This window comes from Salvelinus fontinalis, chromosome 18, assembly GCF_029448725.1.
Source record: "Salvelinus fontinalis isolate EN_2023a chromosome 18, ASM2944872v1, whole genome shotgun sequence".
NCBI lineage: Eukaryota > Metazoa > Chordata > Actinopteri > Salmoniformes > Salmonidae > Salvelinus > Salvelinus fontinalis.
This window is the reverse complement of record NC_074682.1, coordinates 1,012,116-1,021,045: the sequence shown is the minus strand read 5'-3', so window position 1 is coordinate 1,021,045 and position 8,930 is coordinate 1,012,116. Positions and strand designations below refer to the sequence as shown.

The 8,930-nt window shown below is 38.2% G+C and overlaps 1 pseudogene; it reads left to right on the top strand.

Moving 5' to 3' along the window:
- Positions 1–5,753: 5,753 nt before the first annotated feature.
- Positions 5,754–6,728, top strand: LOC129815850 (odorant receptor 131-2-like; annotated as a pseudogene).
- The last annotated feature ends 2,202 nt before the right edge of the window (positions 6,729–8,930 follow it).

Below are 8,930 nucleotides of genomic sequence, written 5' to 3'. Positions count from 1 at the left end.
AAGTGAATCTCAAGTTCAGGTGATAGGAACATTTTGCTTGAATTCTTAGAAAATGGATAGAATATGAAGTATTGCATGTAGTGATGGGTGAAAAATGTGGGGGTCCTTGTCAGTGACATACGGTTGTAGTCGAAAGTTTACATACACTTGGAGTTGTATGTATTTACATACGCTTGGAGTCATTAAAACACGTTTTCAACCACTCCACACATTTCTTGTTAACAAACAATAGTTTTGAGAAGTTCGTTAGGACATCTACTTTGTGCATGACACAAGCAATTTTTAATTTTTTTACAGACAGATTATTTCACTTATAATTCACTGTATCACAATTCCAGTGGGTTAGAATTTTACATACACTAAGTTGACTGTGCCTTTAAACAGCTTGGAAAATTCCAGAAAATTATGTCATGGCTTCAGAAGCTTCTGATAGGCTAATTGATATCATTTGAGTCAATTGGAGGTGTACCTATGGATGTATTTCAAGGTCTACGTTCAAACTCATTGCCTCTTTGCTTGACATCATGGGAAAATCTAAATAAATCAGCCAAGACCTTAGAAAAAAATTGTAGACCTCCACAAGTCTGGTTCATCCTTGGGAGCAATTTCCAAACACCTGAAGGTACCACATTCATCTGTACAAACAATAGTACGCAAGTATAAACACCATGGGACCACACAGCCATCATACCGCTCAGGAAGAAGACGCGTTCTGTCTCCTAGAGATGAACGTACTTTGGTGCGAAAAGTGCAAATCAATCCCAGAACAACAGCAAAGGACCTTGTGCAGATGCTGGAGGAAACAGGTACAAAAGTATCTATATCCACAGTAAAACGAGTCCTATATCGACATAACCTGAAAGGCAGCTCAGCAAGGAAGATGCCACTGCTCCAAAACCGCCATAAAAAAGCCAGACTACGGTTTACAATTGCACATGGGGACAAAGATCGTACTTTTTGGAGAAATGTCCTCTGGTCTGATGAAACATAAATGGAACTGTTTGGCCATAATGACCATCGTTATGTTTGGAGGAAAAAGGGGGATGCTTGCAAGCCGAAGAACACCATCCCAACCGTGAAGCATGGGGGTGGCAGAAACATGTTGTGGGGGTGATTTGCTGCAGGAGGGACTGGTGCACTTCACAAAATAGATGGCATCACGAGGGAGGAAAATTATGTGGATATATTGAAGCAACATCTCAAGACATCAGTCAGGAAGATAAAGCAAATGGGTCTTCCAAATGGACAATGACCCCAAGCATACTTCCAAAGTTGTGGCAAAATGACTTAAGGACAACAAAGTCAAGGTATTGGAGTGGCTATCACAAAGCCCTGACCTCAATCCTATAGAAAATGTGTGGGCAGAACTGAAAAAGCGTGTGTGAGCAAGGAGGCCTTACAAACCTGACTCAGCTACACCAGCTCTGTCAGGAGGAATGGGCCAAAATTCACCCAACTTATTGTGGGAAGTTTGTGGCAGGCTACCCGAAACGTTTGACCCAAGTTAAACAATTTAAAGGCAATGCTACCAAATACTAATTGAGTGTAATGTAAACTTCTGACCCACTGAGAATGTGATGAAAGAAATAAAACCTGAAATAAATCATTCTCTCTACTATTATTCTGACATTTCACATTCTTAAAATAAAGTGGTGATCCTAACTGACCTAAGACAGGGAATTTTACTTGGATTAAATGTCTGGAATTGTGAATAACTGAGTTTAAATGTATTTGGCTAAGGTGTATGTAAACTTCCGACTTCAACTGTACATGCGCCACTTCACAATACTGTATATTATGTAATAAATTGTCATTATGTTTTTATACTGTAACATAATGCTGTTTGCTGGAAAAAACACATTCAATGACTCAATGACTCATTCCTACAGGGTATAAATAAAATAAGAACTATGTGTGTGTCTGTGTGTGTGCGTGCGTGCGTGCGAGTAACCACTCAAATTCATAGACGGACCTATAGATCCAACGAAATCGGCATGATAACCGGAAGGAGTATATTTTTTTAAAGGCATATTAAGAGATATTTCCTTGCATTCCAATGGACATATCAACTACCCCTGGATTCTTGACAATGTTTACATTCATCCCCTGAGAGTGTAGTACAGGGCTGCCCAACCCCGGTTCCCGGAGAGCTACCATCTTATAGATTTTCGCTTCAACCCAAATCTAGCACACCTGAATCTAATAATTTAGTTGGTTGATAAACTGAGTAGAAAAGGTTGGTGTAGTACAACTGGTGTAGTACAACTGTGTTACACTACCATAACCTAAAATGTAAGTTTACTACAACATTCTTTATGTTTTCGTTGTCATTGAGTCTTTATTAATAAACAATGTAAAGCTTTTAAATATAATGCTAATCCTTTACCATTGTTTGTACAGATCCAGTTAATCAAGTTTGGTCCAATACCATGGAACAATGTCACGGAAAAATGTAATGTCATTTCTCCATAAAGAAACAAAACCACTGTATTCCTTCCTAGTGACAACAAGCCACTATTAAAGGCAACTTACTGTGTTCAGGGCTGCACGTCTTTTTGTTTCTTCATGTACAGTTTAGCAACAACCAGGACCTACTTGTATATGTATGTGATGCCTGTATAACAAATCCGATTAAATCACACAAGCATTAACATTTTATATTTTTTTAAAGGGTCAGATAATTATATCACAAAATTACTGCTAAGTAATTAACCTGTTTTTATCTTCCCCTTACCAGTCTTTAGGGTTTGCCTTTTGTATATATCATATAATATCATATGTATAATATCATACATAAAGTAACTCTGTATATAAAATAGCAGTCTCTGTCTCATCTGTGTTATTCCAGGACAGTGAAAGACAAGAGTTCTCTGTTTCTCAAGAACAAAGTAAAAGCTCTTCAGAACAGACTTTTCTGTGCTGTAGTAGCTAGACTTTGTTCTTATCAATGCACAATGTTTTGCAATATTACATAGTTGATGTGACTTGATGACAATGCTAAAAAAAAGTATTAGAAAGATATATAAACGCTGCACTGATGGTTAATGCCAAATCATTAAGGATTAAAAGGAAAGTTCACTAAAATGTCAAATTGTATGACACTTTCCAGCCCTGTAATTAAACTATTGAAATGATGAACAACAGCCGAGTGGATCACTTAAATTAAGATTTCATCAAAAACTTCACAACATCTGCCCTGTAGGCATAATCATCAACTACATTGATGTAACTTTCGTGTATACTTTCTTCAAAAGTCATATCTTCTACAGGAAGATATGGGGTATATTCTATACATTCTCTGATTTGGGAGCTAAATGAACAAACAAGCTGTTTCGATTCCCAATGTCCACCAAAAAGTGCCGTTCAAAAAGAGCTGTTTGTTCGCATACGACCCATCACTACCCTACAGTGTTAATCTTGTTTGAAATGTACAGTAGGGAGATGGCAGGGGGATGCATTTCTTGTTCAGTAAGTGTGATTGATCCTCAGGTATTTACATCCCCATTTCAATTTTCCTTTCCTTGTATGGTTCCCCAACCCAATGGAAAGTTTGTCCACTAATTGAGCAAGCAATTTAAACTATTTTGTACTGATGGGTATAAAAGGAAAAGAGGATATCTAGTCAGTTGTACAACTGAAATATGTCTTCTGCATTTAACCCAAACCCCTCTGAATCAGAGGGCTGCCTTAAACAACACCCACAGCACCCAGGGAACAGAGGGTTAACTGCCTTGCTCAGGAGCAGAACAACAGATGTTTACCTTGTCAACTCAGGGATACGATCTAGCAACCTTTCGGTTACTGGCACAACGCTCTAACCACTAGGCTACCTCACTGCTCATTAGGAAATGCAACTTTATGCTGTATGTGCTCATTAATGGGTATATTTTCATTCCACTGCACAACCTCCCACACATTTAAATCTGTATTGTGCACCAAACATGATGGAAGAATACCTCTGGACACAATTTCCTAAAGAGTTTTTCATATTTTATGTAACACTTTACAACAACGTTTCATAAGGCATTCTAATAGTGCTTATAGTGCTTTATGAGTGCAGTTAGACGCATTATAGAGCATTATGCATAGCTCATATGGCATTATACATGCGATTATAATGCATTATGTAAAGGGTGCTCATCGGAAGTGTTACCAATATTTCAAATACGTTTAATACTATCATGCCAAGTCTTCTAAGCTGTCTATCCTCATTCAATTCCCCAGCCCTATCCCTCAGTTTACCAAACAAAGGGGCGGATTGGGCTGTTGAAAAGGCCGACGTTGGCTGTAATGATCATGCACCATCCCCTGCCGCTCTACTGGTTCCTCATTCCCCAATAGATTACATCATCTCACTTAGACGTGTCAAAATGCATCTATATAAACCAGTAGCTTTGCCTCACAAATTTACTGGCTAGTCAGACAGGGATTGTGTGGTAAGTTTTACAGCCTTTCTTATCATGTGGACACGTAAAATGATTACAGATGGAGACTAGGGATTTGAAAATCTCACTTGCAACTCTCCAAAACAACATAGGCCAATAGGCAAACGGATTACTTCTTAACAACTTTAAATTTAATTATCATGAATGTCACATGAATCACATGAATTGTCACATGAATTGATGAAAGATGAGATGACAATAATTATAATTTCTTAGTGTGTACATTAGATTAATGTGTGTTGTGCAGGTTTTAGTTGTAACATAATAATTCATGTGACTAACCAGGTTTCCATCCAACCTTTTTATGCGAGTAAAGTCTGATAAAATTTCAAGACAGGCCTGATGGAAACTCAAATTTGTCGGTAAACTCTCCAAATGTCGACAAAACAAAATAAGTTAGATAAAGTGGGATCTTTTTGTGTCTGTAAAATGTCTTTATGAGGAAATATTGATATAATAACCATCATATCAAAGTAAACTTGGAGTCACGAGATATAGTGTGGTCCTTCCACTACCACGCGGGAAAGAACGCAGTTTAGTAGGCTACAGATGAAATGCAGTTTATGATGCACTCCACAAGGTGGTGAAAGTGCATGCAGTGATTGATGCTCCTTTGCAATAATTTGAGGGTCTTATTCTGGATACTTGATGATCGATGCTTGGCTGCCTTAATAATCTTTGTCCATAATAATCTAATCATGTAGGCTATCCTACCCTCACTGTATTTGCCAGCTCCTGGCTAGAGTGCACGTGCCAAGACCAGAGTGGGTACATTCGCAATATATCGCAAAACATGGGAACAAAACCATCAGTAGAGTTCGAAAATGTGATGCAAACCCATTTAACTTGTGTTCTTTATTTTTATGTGCACTACGTCACCACAAACAGCCTTTTATCTGCAACAGGTTCATTTGATGGAAATCTGTCACCAACTGGATGGAAACCTAGCTACTGACATGGATATTACAACAACTTTTCTCCTATTAGTGTTGCAATGACTTGATGACAAGCAGAAACTCAAAATGACATGTACACGATAATTCTGCACTAATACACTACTTTAAGCTAGCTAGGTGTGTTTATTTGTAGTCATAGCCAGCTCAGTCCCAAGAAAAACAGTAAGGCTCTTTGTTACCTTTTTCATTGTACAGTATATCAAGTTTAAGCTATCCCTGTAATCATATCTCTTCTTATGGGGATTGTCTGAATAATATTTGTTTTTCTTTGTCAGGTACTGTCTATGTACTTCTTAATAGTCAACGAATAATGAACTTCACCAAAGGTCGAAATCAATTCAACATTGCTTTCATGAACAACTGAATGATGAACAACAGCAGAGCAATGGATAACTTCAGTGACGCTTTCTTGAAAAACTTCACAACAATTGCCCTGGGTGTAATCATCAACTACATCAATGGAACCTTTGTGTATATTTTCTTCAAGAGTCATATCTTCTACAGTGACCCGAGGTATATTCTATACATTCATCTGGTGATCAACGACATGATTATGCTGTCTTTTGCAGTGGCGCTACAGGTTATAACATATGCGCTTCCATATGGCCTGAATATGTTTGTTTGCTGTACGATGCTTGTAATCCTTAGCACAACCAACAGAAACAGTCCATTCAACTTAGCAGGCATGGCCATAGAGCGCTACATTGCTGTCTGTAAGCCCCTGCATCATATGCAGATCTGTACAGTGCGTAGGACCTACATCCTCATCTGCCTCATCTGGAGTGTGGCAGTCATCCCTGCACTCAGTGACATCATCATTGTGCTAGCTACTAAACCATTCACCATTTTTTCCACAGGCGTTCTATGTTATAACAATGATGTTTATGGTTCCCCATATCATAAGGCTACATCCACGGCGGTCCATATTGTTAACCTGTCATTTGTATTTCTGACATTGGTCGTTACTTATTTGAAGGTTCTTTTTGCTGCAAAAGCTGCCATAACAGACCCAGCATCGGCTCGAAAGGCTCGTAACACAATATTGTTACATGGGGTTCAGCTTTTGTTCTGCATGCTGGGGTATATCACGCCCCTAACCAATATGATTCTTTTGTCTCTCTTCCCAAATAAGCGAACAATCATTCTGTTCTCAAATTTCCTCTTCACCAATGTTTTGCCACGTCTCTTAAGCCCAGTGATTTACGGTTCAAGAGATCAGAAATTTGCCAAGTATATGAGAGTTTACTATTCATGCAAAAAATATGATATCCAGATAAAGCCCACTGAAGTTCAAGTGAATTCAAAAAAGTGGAAGGGTAAATTGTAACCTGTTCATAATCATAAAATTTGCATCAGGATGGGCTGGATGTGTCAACTGTGTATTGAAGTGTTGATCTACACAGGACCTGCATTTTCATCGCCCTCATCTGAGGTCATCACTGTACTTGCAACCATAAAAATATAATCTAATTATAATTCTGTGCTTGCACCTTGGTCTTTGTGAGCACTAATTACTAACTATTCTCCTCTGTTATTTTCTGTTACATACTCAATATTGTAGCGACCTTAGCCCAACACCTAGCGACCTCATCAAGGGGTTTGGATCTCTTGGCAGAAGGTGTTAGGTTGACAGTCCCTGGACCTGAGTTTGAGTCCCAGTTGGGGCTACCACCTGAATTCGCTACAATATTGAAAGGACATTGGTAGAACACCTTGCAACCTCTCAAGAAGTTTGAGCATCTTGGTGTAACCTGACAACCCTCTGAATTCACGAATGCCAGAGCGCACTCTGAGTGTACTCTGGCATTCCAAATTGAATTTACGAACACACCCCTAGAGCGTTAGTGACTGTAACTGTGCTGCTGGCAACAGTTTAATTACCTTTTTTGCTGACATTTACTGACACCGGTCATATTCAGCGGGTGTTGCTCGTTTGTAAATTCATCAGTCATTCTGCGCTCTGGCACACTCAGACCAGAGTGCTCTGAAATCGGAGTAGATAACCAGAGTGAACACACCTAATATCTTGGAAATTAAGCCTGATGTTAAATACTAATTTGTATATTCAGCACAGTACAATGTCTGGAGTTTCATATTCATGTGGAATATGATACAGTATAGAGTTTCTGTATACAGAAAAAACTTGGGATTAATGTTGCTACATTGCAATTATTTTTGAAATCAGAGCGCACTCAAATGAGCATCTTAAGATGCTCTTGTTTGATAATAATTCTGGGAACATATCTATCTTCACATATATTGCATTGTACAGATTGTACCTGCATTAGAAATACCATATTTAGGCAGGTAAGGCTGTTGGTCACCAGATGGTGCTATTGTCAAAAGAAAATCAACAGTGCCAAATTCCATTACACAAGGGCCACTATACAGTATACAGCATGTCCAGTTTCCTGGACCCAGATACATTTTACTCATGAAATAAAAACACGCTCAATAGAAAACCTCAATTGAATGTGCTTTTCAGCCCAGGAATAGGCTAAATCTGGGTCCAGATAACTATACTTATAGTGTAGTATAGTATAGTATAGTATAGTAATACAACTTATTTACAAGCACTTCGTTACACCCGCAATAACATCTGCTAAACACGTGTATGTGACCAATGCATTTGATTTGATTTGATTTCTAATTGTTGCTCTTATACCTGTCCGGTAAGGGTGTAATCACTTTAGTAACAACATAGTAATAACATGTTGTTAAATAGCACTTCATGAAATGAATTTTAATTGGATCGAGATTTACAAATGAGTCTGTGTGTAAATGGAACACACGTTTAAAGCATGCACGCAGCTCTGCAGACACTGTGGCCCTCAAGGACAGGGGTGTGTTTGACACCCCTCTATGCTGTGTTATTGTCAGTTACATTCCGTCATCAAGATATAATAGTGTTGCTATTAAATGTTGATAATTCACAAATGAGTCATAGTAAGGATTACTGGATTGCTGCATTGTCAGGGGCAGTGGGCACGGACATAAATTCAACATCTATTCCACATTGGTTCAACATAATTTAGTTGAAATTATGTGAAAAGAACGTTGATTCAACCAGTGTGTGCCCAGTCTTACCGCAGCATGATGGCAAGAACATTGCGTTAGATAACCTACTAATTACCAACAAATAGAATTCTTGTTTATGGTCACTGGGCTTGTAGTAGACCATCAAATCTTTCACACAATTTAGCTTGAATTATTATAGCAATTTCAAATAATTAAGTATATCCCTTGATAATATAAATAGGCCTAGGACTACAACGCTGTACCTTATCATTACCCAAGCAATAATTTGAAATAGTTGAGAAAAGTAATATCGCTCAACTTGCTCTCATGGAAAATCACTCATTGAGAACTAAAGATGTATTAAATCAAGTATAGGGCCTATTTGCATGTGAAAATGTCATGCATTTGCTTCGTTGTTGTACATTTGTTGTACATGTTGGGGGTCCACTTTTTGACGGTAGGCTATGCACACATTAATAAGTATAGCTTTAATGTTCTAGAGAAATGTGTT